General features: G+C 45.4%; 1 pseudogene; it reads left to right on the top strand.

Moving 5' to 3' along the window:
* Window positions 1-15,159, top strand: part of LOC119360112 — a 40,493-nt pseudogene extending 25,334 nt beyond the window's left edge.
* Window positions 15,160-16,555: the final 1,396 nt, after the last annotated feature.

The following is a 16,555-nucleotide window of genomic DNA, read 5'->3' on the forward strand; positions in this document are numbered from 1 at the left end:
CGGTTAATAGGTTAGTCCAAAAGTAATATAAAAGTGGATAATAAAGCCCAATAATGTCCAAAACAGTAGATAATATAGCATGGAGCAATCAAAAATTATAGATACATTGGAGACGTATCATGAATGCAATCCCTTCAACCCCAGTTGTTTCATTGCCCATGCCTCAGTTTACTGAAGAGGCCGGTGTTGAAGAAATGAGTGGAGAAGATGAGGATGTGGACATTGGGTGCACAACGCCAGTTCTGAATGATGACTTTTGGGAAGTCAGCACCCCAATTCTCCGTTGTTCACTTCTCTGCAACAAATTCCTCAGTCCCCGGTGACTACTGAAGTTCAAATGGGTTCTGAAGAACCACACCCCACTATGTCCATCCCTGAAGAGATTCCAACCACTAGCGCTGATGACATTGCTGCTGCAGAATTGAAGACCCTGGCTGCCACTGAAGAAGAAACTGAAATTCCTCAGCCTGTGGAACCTGAGATTGCAATTCCTGAGGTTGTGATGCAATTAACTGACACTCCTCACCCCAAGCCAAAGGATCCTTTCTCAAAGAAGCAAAAATTCAAGGCCAATGACTTCTTCCATGAGCATGTTTTCTTCATAGACTACAACCCCTATGACTCTGCTCGCCTTAGAAGGAAGCGCTTATGGACTGCCAGCCAAGGAAACTTCTATTCTTCGCTGTTGTTCAACAAAGACAAAGTCTTCGACCATGAGCATATTCCTCACGTGGACATGGAATCACTGCCCTGCTTCGCACCAGTCCTTAGTGTTCTTCATGATGTTGGGCTGCTCAACTTTTGCACAGATGTTGTTGATTGGAATGAAGAGTTAATTCTTCAGTTCTATGCGACGCTGCACATCACAGGAGAAGCTGAAGATGTGAACACTTGGGTATTGGACTGGATGACAGAGAACACACATTTCAAAGCACCGGCCTTTGAATTACTTCATGCCCTGCCTGTCAGTCCTCCCCTTGAAGGCGCTCGTTGCATCTATCATGAACCTGAACTTACTGCTCACTACATGCAAGTGTTGATGAAGCCGCTGAAGCCCGGTCAAGCTCCAAGGACCAAATTCCTAGTGAAGGAATTGTTGTTTGTGCCTAGAATTGTCTATCGCATTCTGACGAAGTCATTGAGTCCAATCAAAGGCCACGATTTAAATGATGAAGAAGTTGTTGCCATCATGAAGAATCTGCTATTCAATTACATGGCATTCCTATCAACTACCACGATTTCTTCATGAGGACTCTGGAAAATGTTGCCCTCTCTCCGTTTGAGTTGAAGCCTTATGCTCCTTGGATTATGAGATTCCTTAGAACTAGGTCTTCACTCAACTACAAGGTTGATTTTCATAATCATGTCAGTTACTTGCCCCCCATTGAAGTCCTCAAGTGGACATTTTCCTCATCCGATGGAAAGGGCAAGGCTACTACAATTATTGATGAAGGCATTCGTCCATTGGATAGTCTGTTCTGCAAAGCTGCATCCTACTCCACCAATGATGACTCTGCCACTCACAACTCTACCGCAAATGCTTCAAAGCAAAATCCTCAAGGCACGGCTCCAAGGGTGATGACTGATTGTGAGCTTCTCCTCAGTCTTCACCAGAAGGTCGATCGCAACCACAAATGGGTTAAGCGTCAGTTTGGTTCTATTCTTCACAACGTGACTGCTACACACAATGCAATGAAGAAAAACCATTACTACCTCCATGAAGTCTTTGGTCGCACCTGGGCTATTTTGTCACATCTGTATGGTGCAGATGATCTAAAGCAAATGGGTTTCAAGCAGGACTTTGAATGGTCTCATCCGCCACCGGCGAAGAACTTCAAGAAGACTAAAGTTCCTTCCTTGGTAGCCAACTCATATTCTTCATCACACGCGACACATGAACATGAAGACTTGGACGACATTGCGGCAGGCCCTACTTCAACAACTGACCCCAAAAATTCTGGCGCTCCTTCATCGACTCAGTGATGATATTCTTCAGGGGTGTTAGTCCTCATTTTTTGTCCCTTTTGGTAATTCGATGACAAAGGGGGAGAAATTTGAGTTAGTCTTCAAGCGGGTCTACTTATATGGGTGTTTTTTTCTAAGTTACAACTCTCGTTCTTTTGAAGACTTTGCTGGATCGAGTTGTAAACTTAAAACCTGATGGTGGTCTCATACTTTTGTTGTGTTCTTCTTTATGCTTATTCCTCATATATGTTAATGCACGCATGCTGAATTACATCAGTCACCATATTTCATCATGCATTTCAAATTCTTCATATTATATGTTAAATGTGTGTATGGATTACAAGATATAGGGGGAGATCTCCATGATTCTACTCTTCAAGTGTGCATTGCTTCAAAAGCTAATTCCTCACTATGCACATTTTCAGGGGGATTTCTTCTATATCTTGCAATCAAATTCCTCAATATCAGTATTTACACTTCATATGTTTATCCCCGTTGAAAACTTAACCTATATTGTCATCAATCGCCAAAAAGGGGGAGATTGTAAGTGCATCTAGTGCCCCTTAGTGATTTTGGTGTATTGAAGACTTATAGGTTAAGGGAATGATGTGTTTGTGAGTGTACACAGGTTCTATAAGTCTATGAGGAGTTTGATATTTATAGAGAAAGTCGACCCCTAAAAATGAAGTTCTTCAGCTGAAGACTTTGGATTTCTGAAGACTTTGAAAGTGAAGAAATTGGTATGATCCTGAAGACTTGGTATTCATTCGAGGAACATGAAGCGTGAAGACTTTTGTTTTCGTAGTTTCATTTTCTCTTTCTTGAGTCATAGGAAACACCGTACTGTTAAAGGGGGTCGAGGAAATACTAAGGAAAAATTTCCAAGTGATGCTCAACTCAAAATCCTGCACCTACCAATCCCTTCGAGTGAATCCTACATCCAGTTGTATCCATCCTTCAACACATAACCGAGAAAAACTTCGGAAACCATCTACCTCAACCTTCGAAAAGCATCCGTTATACAAGTTATGGTAATACTCCCGAACTCCCGCCCCAGTACTGGGTGGCGTCGAGGTTATCTCACCAACGAACTGCATAAAAGAGATTTTCAATGTCGGCGTACTAAACTCAGGTATTCCAGAACTGCAATGATAAAATTATGACGACAACACCTCAGAGCTCAACTCCCCGGGACACTTCCACAAAACCCCTGACAGGAGGCACCAAGACAATGTTCTCATCATAAAACCATCGAAACAATTCCAAGATACCCGCGTGATCCTAAAAAAAAAATTGTGAAATTTGAGAAGAGAAGAGTCAAAACTCTACGTCAGGATGCCTTACCAGAGCGATGAGGAGACTGGGAAGTAAAAAGAATTCCTAAACTCTCCGATATATAATTCCTAAATGACTCAAAACATTTTTCTACACACAACTCGGCCGCTAAAAACGATCAAGCAATGGGGCTCCTAAGGTCGGGGAAGGCTCTGAATACCAACTTGTAACACCCTCGATGTGACTATATCTCCCACGTGTCGAGGCACGACTTAGAGGCATAATCGCATTGAAGGCATATGTCGCAAGTAAGGCAATCTTCACAATATCCCATGTAATATAGTTAATAGTTGGCTTACACTCGCCACGTCAATCAAGTACATAAATAACATTACATCATCCAAACACTCATGGCCCGACTACGGCGCCAAAATAAAAGATAACCCAACATGCGACACGGTCCCGATCAACCCCAACTGGGCACCACTACTGATCATCAGGAAAGGAAACATAGGAACGTTGAGAGTCCTCGTCGAACTCCCACTTGAGCTCGAGCGCATAACCTGGAGCGGAATCATCGGGCCCTGCATCTGGTGTAATAGTAATCTGTGAGCCACAGGGACTCAGCAATCTCGCACCCTCGCGATCAAGACTATTTAAGCTTATAGGTAAGGCAAGGTAAAAATATATGTGGAGCTGCAGCAAGCGACTAGCATATATGGTGTCTATCCTGTTCGCAAAAGAGAGCGAGAAGAGAAGGCAAAGTGCGAGCGAGAAGCTAGAGAACAACCTGCGCAAACATTACTCCAATACCGTGTCCGCTTCCCGGACTCCGCCGAGAAGAGGCCATCACGGCAACCCACTCAGTTGATTCATTTTAGTTAAGTTAAGGTTCAAGTTATCTACAACCGGACATTAACAAATTCCCATCTGCCCATAACCGCGGGCACGGCTTTTGAAAGTTCAAATCCCTGCAGGGGAGTCCCAACTTAGCCCATGACAAGCTCTCATGGTCAACGAAGGAATAGACCTCCTCCCAAGATGTTCCGATCAGACTCGGTATCTCGGTTCTTCAAGACACTTCGGCAGGTTAAAACAAGACCAGCAACACCGCCCGAATGTGCCGACAAATCCCGATAGGAGCTGCACATATCTCGTTCTCAGGGCACACTCAGATGAGACTAGCTACGAGTAAAACCAACCCTCAAGTTTCCCCGAGGTGACCCCGCAGGCAGCTCAGTTCGGACCAACACTCAGAGGAGCACTGGCCCGGGGGGGTTTAAATAAGATGACCCTCGGGCTCCGGAAACCCAAGGGAAAAAGAGGCTAGGTGGAAAATGGTAAAACCAAGGTTGGGCATTGCTGGGAAAGCTTTAATCAAGGCGAACTATCAAAGGGTTCCCATTATAACCCAACCGCGTAAGGAACGCAAAATCCGAGAACATAACACCGATATGACGGAAACTAGGGCGGCAAGAGTGGAACAAAACACTAGGCGAGAGGCCGAGCCTTCCACCCTTTACCAAGTATATAGATGCATTAAGATAACAACATAATATAATGATACCCAGCAAGTAAATAAATGTTCCAACAAGGAACGGCCTCCAATCTTCACCTGCAACTAGCAACGCTATAAGAGGGGCTGAGCAAAGCAGTAACATAGCCAATCAACGATTTGCTAGGACATGGTAGGTTAGAGGTTTGACATGGAAATTTGGGAGGCTTGAAAGTAAGTGGTAGGCATCGTAGCATTGGCATAGAAAAAGAGCGAGCAATCTAGCATAGCAAAGATAGTAGTGATTTTGAGGGTATGATCATCTTGCCTGCATAGTTGTTAGAGTTGACTGGATCCTCGAAAGCAAACTCAACGGGCTCCTCGTTAGTGAACTCGTCTCCCGGCTCTACCCAAACAAGACAAACAAGCAACAAGGACACAATCAACCATGTGCAAGACTCAAACAATATGATGCAAAGATGGTATGCTATGCGGGATGCATATGCAAGATTTGACAAGGGATGCATGAACCTGGCCTCAACTTGGGAATCCAAGTGTACCACTGGAAAGATGAGATGAAATCGCTTGAAAACGATATAAAGAACGCCGGAATCGAAGTTACGATTTGGAAATGGCAAGCGATTCAAATATGAAACCGGTCTGCGATTTACAACAAGGAGCCATCTAAATGCAACGAAATGAACATGTTACGGCACCCAAACATGACAACAAAATACATGGCAGGGATGCATTCAAGATGCTTAACAAAAGTCTAGCACTGAGCTACGGCCAATTCATCCATTAACAGGTTCAAACAAGCATGGCAAAAATGCATATGACAAACAGATTTCAGACAGTGAAATTAACACTTGTCTGGAATTTCAGATCAGGTAGCACTCTTCGGAGCAACAAAACTACATGCTACAGGACTTGAACATGGCAAGGTAAAGCATGGAATGGAGATACTCAAAGATCTTAACAAAAGTACCTTAGTGACCTTGAGCCAAAAGGATCAGAAAATACAATTGCAAGCATGTGAACATGGCAAAAACATAATCAGTTCTCAGACTTAGTGAAAACTGGCACATGCTAAAAACAGATATCAAGTAGGCATGTTTACGAGCTCGATGCACTCACCACAGAGCAAGTCATGAAAAGCTAAGCATACACCCATCAAGAATACACAAAATTCAAGCTAGACATGGCAAGATCAATAACATAGCATGCACGGATCAACTACAACATCATTGGCAAAATTGCAAACAAGTTGACAATCTGCCCAGATTCACAAAGTAGCAAAAGTAGAGCTCGATTGACTCAATCTAGGTTGCTCCATAATTGCAAACAAAGACATGGATGGATAGAGCACTACAAGATTAACAAAACATCCTTATTGATCATCCTCAAAAGAGGCACAGATCTCTAGGAAACAACATGAACATAAGGCCATATGAGATAAACAGCTCAAGGACTTAGTGGGAATGCTAAGTCCCTGAAATCAGCACTAACAAGTGCCTCACTTTGCAAGCTTGTGCTAGTCACCACACATCACAAAATTACATGGGTTGCACCTCTGGAAATATGGCAAAACCCTTAGCAAAACACATGTAGAACTCATGGGCATATCATGCACACAGTAATCATGGCAAAAATGACAAATATCTAAATGGAGCAGCAGATCTGACAAATATCTCAAGTAGCCCTCTTCTAACAGTATTTCGGGCATCAAGATGAACTCAAATGAAAATGATGCAATGGAATGAAATGATGTACTCTCTGAGATGAACATTTTGATATGCCATATGCATGAATCGGAGCTACGGATGCAAAGTTACGGCACGATGAACATGGGCGCTTGAAACTGGAAAAAATCGGGGACTTAGTAGAATTCGACCTCCGGATCTAGGGTTTGACCGCGGCACGGATTTCAAAGATGGCCGGAATCTTCGCCGGAATCACTGTAGACGACCGGATCCGGCGATGTGGGACTTGCCGGTGACCGGACTTGGCGAGGACGGCGATGGCGGCGGCACCGCCGGGCGGTGAGGGCGCGGTTGCCTCGGGGCGGCGCGGAAGCCGAGGCGAGGCGGGGCGGAGTGGCGGCTGGAGATGACGGCGGCGCGCAGCGAGGCGGCGACCGGCGATGGCGGTGGCGAGGCGGCGCAGCGAGGCGCGGGCGGCGGGGAGCGAAGGAGGCGGGCAGCGGCTTCGGGCCCTCGGGGGCCGGCGCTGGGCCTGGCGGGCCCTCGCGGGTGGCGGCACGGCGATGTGGGCACGCTGCCACATGGCGGTGCGGGATTGGCCCGGGTGGGGCAGAGGACGTGTCCGGCCGGGGACGGACGTGTCCGGCCGGCACGAGGTGGATTTTTCTAGGGTTTCGGGGAGGGGATCCGAGATTTTCGGGGAGGAGGCTATATTTATAGGTAGAGGGAGCTAGGAGAGTCCAAATGAGGTGTGGTTTTCGGCCACGTGATCGTGATCGAACGCTCTAGATGATGGAGAAGGCTTAGGTGGGTTTTGGGCCAATTTGGAGGGGTGTTGGGCTGCAACACACACGAGGCCTTATCGGTCCCTCGGTTAACCGTTGGAGCATCAAACGAAGTCCAAATGGTACGAAACTTGACAAGCGGTCTACCGGTAGTAAACCAAGGCCGCTTGGCAAGTCTCGGTCCAATCCGGAAATGTTTAATCCCCACACATGAAAGAAAGGTAGAAATGACCACCGGAGGAGAACGAAGCGCCGAAAGGCAAAACGGACAACGGGGAAAATGCTCGAATGCATGAGATGAACACGTATGCAAATGCAATGCACATGATGACATGATATGAGATGCATAACAACGACCACAACACACGGAGACAAAAACCCGAACCCGAGAAAATAAAATAACTTAACGCTGGAAACGGCAAGAGTTGGAGTACAAATTGGGAAAGTTACATCCGGGGTGTTACATCTTATCTTGATTCGGCGGCATCGTGGGATGAAGCGGCCCGGACCAACCTTACACGTACGCTTACATGAGACTGGTTCCATCGATTGACATGCACTAGTTGCATAAGGTGGCTAGCGGGTGTCTGTCTCTCCCACTTTAGTCGGATCGGATTCGATGAAAAGGGTCCCTATGAAGGGTAAATAGAAATTGGCATATCACGTTGTGGTTTTGGCGTAGGTAAGAAACATTCTTGCTAGAAACCTATAGCAGCCACGTAAAAACTTGCAACAACAATTAGAGGACGTCTAACTTGTTTTTGCAGCATGTGCCGTGTGATGTGATATGGCCAAAAGGATGTGATGAATGATATATGTGATGTATGAGATTGATCATGTTCTTGTAATAGGAATCACGACTTGCATGTCGATGAGTATGACAACCGGCAGGAGCCATAGGAGTTGTCTTAATTTATTTATGAACTGCGTGTCAACATAAACATCATGTAATTACTTTACTTTATTGCTAAAGCGTTAGCCATAGTAGTAGAAGTAATAGATGACGACACAATTTCAAGAAGACACGATGATGGAGATCATGATGATGGAGATCATGGTGTCATGTCGGTGACAACGATGATCATGAAGCCCCGAAGATGGAGATCAAAAGGAGCAAATGATATTGGCCATATCATGTCACTATTTGATTGCATGTGATGTTTATCATGTTTTGCATCTTATTTGCTTAGAATGACGGTAGCTTAAATAAGATGATCCCTCGTAATAATTTCAAGAAATTGTTCCCCCTAACTATGCACCGTTGCGAAGGTTCGTTGTTTTGAAGCACCACGTGATGATCGGGTGTGATAGATTCTAACGTTCGAATACAACGGATGTAAGCCAGATTTACACACGCAATACAGTTAGGATGACTTGACGAGCCTAGCATGTACAGACATGGCCTCGGAACACGGAAGACTGAAAGGTCGAGCATGAGTCGTATAGAAGATACGATCAACATGAAGATGTTCACCGATGTTGACTAGTCCGTCTCACGTGATGATCAGACATGGCCTAGTTGACTCGGATCATGTTTCACTTAGATGACTAGAGGGATGTCTATCTGAGTGGGAGTTCATTGAATAATTTGATTAGATGAACTTAATTATCATGAACTTAGTCTAAAATCTTTACACTGTGTCTTGTAGATCAAATGGCCCACGCTAATGTTGCCCTCAACTTCAACGTGTTCCTAGAGAAAACCAAGCTGAAAGATGATGGCAGCAACTATACGGACTGGGTCCGGAACCTGAGGATCATCCTCATAGCTGCCAAGAAAGATTATGTCCTAGAAGCACCGCTAGGTGACGCACCCATCCCAGAGAACCAAGACGTTATGAACGCTTGGCAGTCACGTGCTGATGATTACTCCCTCGTTCAGTGCGGCATGCTTTACAGCTTAGAACCGGGGCTCCAAAAGCGTTTTGAGCGACACGGAGCATATGAGATGTTCGAAGAGCTGAAAATGGTTTTCCAAGCTCATGCCCGGGTTGAGAGATATGAAGTCTCCGACAAGTTCTTCAGTTGTAAGATGGAGGAAAATAGTTCTGTCAGTGAGCACATACTCAAAATGTCTGGGTTGCATAACCGCTTGACTCAGCTGGGAGTTAATGTCCTAGATGACGCGGTCATTGACAGAATCCTTCAGTCGCTTCCACCAAGCTACAAGAGCTTTGTGATGAACTTCAGTATGCAGGGGATGGAAAAGACCATTCCTGAGGTATATTCAATGCTGAAATCAGCGGAGGTGGAAATCAAAAAGGAACATCAAGTGTTGATGGTGAATAAAACCACTAAGTTCAAGAAAGGCAAGGGTAAAAATAACTTCAAGAAGGACGGCAAGGGAGTTGCCGCGCCCGGTAAGCAAGCTATTGGGAAGAAGTCAAATAATAGACCCAAGCCTGAGACTGAGTGTTTTTATTGCAAGGGAAGTGGCCACTGGAAGCGGAACTGCCCCAAATACTTAGCGGACAAGAAGGCCGGCAACACTAAAGGTATATGTGATATACATGTAATTAATGTGTACCTTACCAGTACTCGTAGTAGCTCCTGGGTATTTGATACCGGTGCGGTTGCTCACATTTGTAACTCAAAGCAGGAGCTGCGGAATAAGCGGAGACTGGCGAAGGACAAGGTGACGATGCGCGTCGGGAATGGTTCCAAGGTTGACGTGATCGCCTTCGGCACGCTACCTCTACATTTACCTACGGGATTAGTTTTAAACCTCAATAATTGTTATTTAGTGCCATCTTTGAGCATGAACATTGTATCAGGATCTCGTTTAATTCAAGATGGCTACTCATTTAAATCCGAGAATAATGGTTGTTCTATTTATATGAGAGATATGTTTTATGGTCATGCTCCGCTGGTGAATGGTTTATTATTAATGAATCTTGAGCGTAATGTTACACATATTCATAGTGTGAATACCAAAAGATGTAAGGTTGATAATGATAGTCCCACATACTTGTGGCATTGCCGCCTTGGTCACATAGGTGTCAAACGCATGAAGAAGCTCCATGCAGATGGACTTTTAGAGTCTCTTGATTATGAATCATTTGACACGTGCGAACCATGCCTCATGGGTAAAATGACCAAGACTCCATTCTTAGGAACAATGGAGCGAGCAACCAACTTATTGGAAATCATACATACTGATGTGTGCGGTCCAATGAGTGTTGAGGCTCGCGGTGGCTATCGTTACGTTCTCACCCTCACTGATGAATTGAGTAGATATGGGTATGTCTACTTAATGAAACACAAGTCTGAGACCTTTGAAAAGTTCAAGGAATTTTAGAGTGAGGTTGAGAATCAACGTGACAAGAAAATCAAGTTCTTGCGATCAGATCGTGGGGGAGAATACTTGAGTCACGAATTTGGCACACACTTAAGGAAATATGGAATAGTTTCACAACTCACGCCGCCTGGAACACCTCAGCGTAATGGTGTGTCCGAACGTCGTAATCGCACTCTATTGGATATGGTGCGATCTATGATGTCTCTTACCGATTTACCGCTGTCATTTTGGGGCTACACTTTAGAGACTGCCGCATTCACTTTAAATAGGGCTCCGTCGAAATCCGTTGAGACGACACCGTATGAATTATGGTTTGGGAAGAAACCTAAGCTGTCGTTTCTAAAAGTTTGGGGATGCGATGCTTATGTCAAGAAACTTCAACCTGAAAAGATCGAACCCAAGTCGGAAAAATGCGTCTTCACAGGATACCCTAAAGAAACTATTGGGTATACCTTCTACCTCAGATCCGAAGGCAAGATCTTTGTTGACAAGAATGGATATTTTCTAGAGAAAGAGTTTCCCTCAAAAGAAATAAGTGGGAGGAAAGTAGAACTCGATGAAGTATTACCTCTTGAACCGGTAAGTGGCGCAGCTCAAGAAAATGTTCCTGAGGTGCCTGCACCGACTAGAGAGGAAGTTAATGATGATGATCATGAAACTTCAGATCAAGTTGCTACTGAACTTCGTAGGTCCACAAGGACACGTTCCGCACCAGAGTGGTACGGCAACCCTATCTTGGAAGTCATGTTGTTAGACAACGGTGAACCTTCGAACTATGAAGAAGCGATGGCAGGCCCAGATTCTGACAAATGGCTGGAAGCCATGAAATCCGAGATAGGATCCATGTATGAAAACGAAGTATGGACTTTGACTGACTTGCCCGATGATCGGCGAGCCATAGAAAATAAATGGATCTTTAAGAAGAAGACGGCCGCGGATGCTAATGTAACCATCTATAAAGCTCGGCTTGTCGCTAAGGGTTATCAACAAGTTCAAGGGGTTGACTACGATGAGACTTTCTCACCCGTAGCGAAGCTGAAGTCCGTCCAAATCATGTTAGCAATTGCCGCATTCTATGATTATGAGATATGGCAAATGGACGTCAAAACGGCATTCCTTAATGGTTTCCTTAAGGAAGAATTGTATATGATGCGGCCGGAAGGTTTTGTCGATCCTAAGAATGCTGACAAGGTGTGCAAGCTCCAACGCTCAATTTATGGGCTAGTGCAAGCATCTCGGAGTTGGAACATTCGTTTTGATGAGATGATCAAAGCGTTTGGGTTTACGCAGACTTATGGAGAAGCCTGCATTTACAAGAAAGTGAGTGGGAGCTCTGTAGCATTTCTCATATTGTATGTGGATGACATACTGTTGATGGGAAATGATATAGAATTCTTGGAAAGCATAAAGGCCTACTTGAACAAGTGTTTTTCAATGAAGGATCTTGGAGAAGCTGCTTATATATTAGGCATCAAGATCTATAGAGATAGATCGAGACGCCTCATTGGTCTTTCACAGAGTACGTACCTTGACAAGATATTGAAGAAGTTCAAAATGGATCAGTCAAACAAGGGGTTCTTGCCTGTATTGCAAGGTACGAGATTGAGCACGGCTCAATGTCCGACCACGGCAGAAGATAGAGAAAAGATGAGTGTCGTCCCCTATGCCTCGGCCATAGGGTCTATCATGTATGCTATGCTATGTACCAGACCTGATGTAAAGCTTGCCATAAGTTTGGTAGGAAGGTACCAAAGTAATCCCGGCATGGAACACCGGACAGCGGTCAAGAATATCCTTAAGTACCTGAAGAGGAGTAAGGATATGTTTCTCGTATATGGAAGTGACGAAGAGCTCGTCGTAAAGGGTTACATCGATGCTAGCTTCGACACAGATCTGGATGACTCTAAGTCACAAACCGGATACGTTTATATTTTGAATGGTGGGGCAGTAAGCTGGTGCAGTTGCAAGCAAAGCGTTGTGGCGGGATCTACATGTGAAGCGGAGTACATGGCAGCCTCGGATGCAGCACAAGAGGCAATCTGGGTGAAGGAGTTCATTACCGACCTAGGAGTCATACCCAATGCGTCGGGCCCGATGAGTCTCTTCTGTGACAACACTGGAGCTATTGCCCTTGCCAAGGAGCCCGGGTTTCACAGGAAGACCACGCATATCAAGCGTCGCTTCAACTCCATTCGTGAAAGTGTTCAAAATGGAGACATAGATATTTGTAAAGTACATACGGACCTGAATGTGGCAGATCCGTTGACCAAACCTCTCCCTAGAGCAAAACATGATCAACACCAGAACTGCATGGGTGTTCAATTCATCACAATGTAACTAGACTATTGACTCTAGTGCAAGTGGGAGATTGTTGGAAATATGCCCTAGAGGCAATAATAAAATGGTTATTATTATATTTCTTTGTTCATGATAATTGTCTATTGTTCATGCTATAATTGTGTTATCCGGAAATGTAATACATGTGTGAATACATAGACCACAACACGTCCCTAGTGAGCCTCTAGTTGACTAGCTCGTTGATCAAAAGATAGTCATGGTTTCCTCACTATGGACATTGGATGTCATTGATAACGGGATCACATCATTAGGAGAATGATGTGATGGACAAGGCCCAATCCTAAGAATAGCTCAAAGATCATGTAGTTCTTTTGCTATAGCTTTTCCGAATGTCAAGTATCATTTCCTTAGACCATGAGATTGTGCAACTCCCGGATACCGTAGGAGTGCTTTGGGTGTGCCAAACGTCACAACATAACTGGGTGACTATAAAGGTACACTACAGGTATCTCCGAAAGTGTCTGTTGGGTTGGCACGAATCGAGACTAGGATTTGTCACTCCGTATGACGGAGAGGTATCTCTAGGCCCACTCGGTAATGCATCATCATAATGAGCTCAATGTGACCAAGTAGTTGATCATGGGATCATGCATTACGGTACGAGTAAAGTGACTTGCCGGTAATGAGATTGAACGAGGTATTGGGATACCGACGATCGAGTCTCGGGCAAGTAACGTACCGATTGACAAAGGGAATTGTATACGGGATTGATTGAATCCTCGGCATCGTGGTTCATCCGATGAGATCATCGAGGAGCATGTGGGAGCCAGCATGGGTATCCAGATCCCGCTGTTGGTTATTGATCGGAGAGTCGTCTCGGTCATGTCTGCGTGTCTCCCGAACCCATAGGGTCTACACACTTAAGGTTCGGTGACGCTAGGGTTGTTGAGATATTAGTATACGGTAACCTGAAAGTTGTTCGGAGTCCCGGATGAGATCCTGGACGTCACGAGGAGTCCTGGAATGGTTCGGAGGTGAAGATTTATATATACGAAGTTAAGTTTCAGCCATCGGGGAAGTTTCGGGGGTAATCGGTATTGTACCGGGACCACCGGAAGGGTCCCAGGGGTCCACCGGGTGGGGCCACCTATCCCGGAGGGCCCCATGGGCCGAAGTGGGAGGGGAACCAGCCCCTAGTGGGCTGGTGCGCCCCCCCCCCCCCATGGGCCTCCCCTGCGCCTAGGGTTGGAAACCCTAGGGGTGGGGGCGCCCCACTTGGCTTGGGGGGCACTCCACCCCCCTTAGCCACCGCCCCCCTTGGAGATTGCATCTCCTAGGGCCGGCGCCCCCCTAGGGGTCCTATATATAGTGGGGGAAGGGAGGGCAGCCGCACCCTAGCCCCTGGCGCCTCCCTCTCCCTCCCGTGACACTCCTCCCTCTCCGTGAGCTTGGCGAAGCCCTGTCGAGATCACCGTTGCTTCCACCACCACGCCGTCATGCTGCTGAATCTTCATCAAATTCTCCTTCCCCCTTGCTGGATCAAGTTGGAGGAGACGTCTTCCCAACCGTACGTGTGTTGAACGCAGAGGTGTCGTCCGTTCGGCACTAGGTCATCGGTGATTTGGATCACGACGAGTACAACTCCATCAACCCCGTTCTCTTGAACGCTTCCGCACGCGATCTACAAGGGTATGTAGATGCACTCCCCTCTCCCTCGTTGCTAGATGACTCCATATATTGATCTTGGTGATGCATAGAAAATTTTAAAATTCTGCTATGTTCCCCAACAATTCTAGCATGAATAATAAACATTTATTATGATATAAGGAAATAAATAATAACTTTATTATTGCCTCTAGGGCATATTTGCTTCAAAGGCGAAGTTCATTGCAGGAAGAATCATTCCAGCTATTGCAACTACGATGGCCATGGCCACATGCCTTGTGTGCCTTGAGCTTTACAAGGTTCTGGCAGGTGATCACGCAGTTGAAGACTACCGCAATACATTTGCAAGCTTGGGACTACCAATGTTCTCCATGGCTGAACCTGTTCCGCCCAAGGTGGTGAAGCATCAAGACTTGAGATGGACAATGTGGGACCGATGTCTATCAAGGGCAACATTACTGTCGCCAGAACTACCTAAGCGGTTAAGCGGCAAGGTCCTGACTACTTACAGTGTCTCTTGTGGCACATCCTTGCTATACCAACACCATGGTCCCGATGCACAGGGATCTAGATAGATGTTCCAGCATACAGGAAGCATTTTGATTTTGTTGTGGCTTGTGAGGATATAAGGGGAATGACATTTATCTCTCCCTTATCTCCATTTACATCCGATAGGCAGGCGCTGTCACTCTATTGTGAGGATAGACGATTGGGCAAAGAATTCATGTGGAGAGATGTTTGAAACATTCCTACTCTTCTTGGTCGGTTTGGTTTCTTTTTGCATTGGTAGCCTAGATAGATATCCATGGCGTTTTGTGTGGGTCCTTCCGCTCTGTTGTTGCATGCCAAGTATTTGCAGGTGTGCGATGTTGTCTGATATTTTGATGAATGAACCATAGCCTATCCACTGGGTAGCATGGGATTGATATTTTGGGGTTGCTTGAAGATGTGTTCATCGAGTCATTACATTTTTTACCTCACATACATCAGTACCTCACTGCAACCATCACTTTATTCTTCTTTATCCCTGGAGTTAAGCTATGAACATACTGTTGTTGTGGTTAAGCAAAACTGTATCTAGCAGTTTTGCAAAAAAAAATCAACTTGGCTGATCCCTTTTCATTGCTTTGACATAATGGAAATACAAGAGCTAGCCAATTTGTAGCCAGCAAGTTCAAAGCGAGGTTCAGGAAGCAGGAAATGGAAAAGAGTTGAGTTTCTACATGTGCCAATCCAAACACATGCTATGGAGCCAAAACTTAATGGCAACAAACGCTCCCCTCGGCAGACACCACCCCTCGGGAGGCGGCAGACCCATGCGGCGGGGAGGTGCGACGGTGTTGGTGGTGGCTGGGTCCGGACGGAATCGGTCGGATTCAGTGCGGCAGCGGCGGCGACAGGATTTGGCTACAGGGGGTTGTGGTAAAGAGGCGGTTGGGCAGCGAGGGGTTGATTGGCGTTTTTGGGCAGCAACCTTGCATATATGTAGCCGGTTGTGCCCTGTTTTTTGGGCTTTGCTACGCAAAAACGTTTTTGACCATGTTGGAGTTTTTGGGCAGCTATTAGAGAGGTTTTTTGGCCTCCAGAAGCCTAAAAAGGCAGGGTTGCCCTATTGTTGGATATGCTCTTATGAGCATGGTTACTATATCCAGTTTTGTATGGCATATGCATGGTTTTAGGTTGTCAATTTGACTACTGAAACACGTCTTGCACGTCATTAAAAAATATATCCTTAGATTCGCTGTAGAATGAAGCTTTAAAGTGTTCTTTTAATAGGATCATTCCAACATGAAGGTAAATGTGTAGATCAGCATTGCATTGTATGCAATTTTTTCCCTACGCAGGAAGGTACATTGCAAGATTAGTTTTAAAAACGGTGATCCATACGATGGTCTAGAGGGAGAAATTCATAGAGAAATGGAGTGTACACACATGACTTTCTCCCGAAAAAAAGAAAGTAAACATAAAATGGCAAAAACACACTGTTCCATAAATAAATCCCCAAAAAAGACATAAAGCATAGGGGGAAACCTCATTGTACCCCCCCCCCCTGAATTCACGCGTACACACG

The sequence above is a fragment of the Triticum dicoccoides genome, chromosome 1A (genome assembly GCF_002162155.2).
Source record: "Triticum dicoccoides isolate Atlit2015 ecotype Zavitan chromosome 1A, WEW_v2.0, whole genome shotgun sequence".
In the NCBI taxonomy this organism is placed as follows: Eukaryota; Viridiplantae; Streptophyta; class Magnoliopsida; order Poales; family Poaceae; genus Triticum; species Triticum dicoccoides.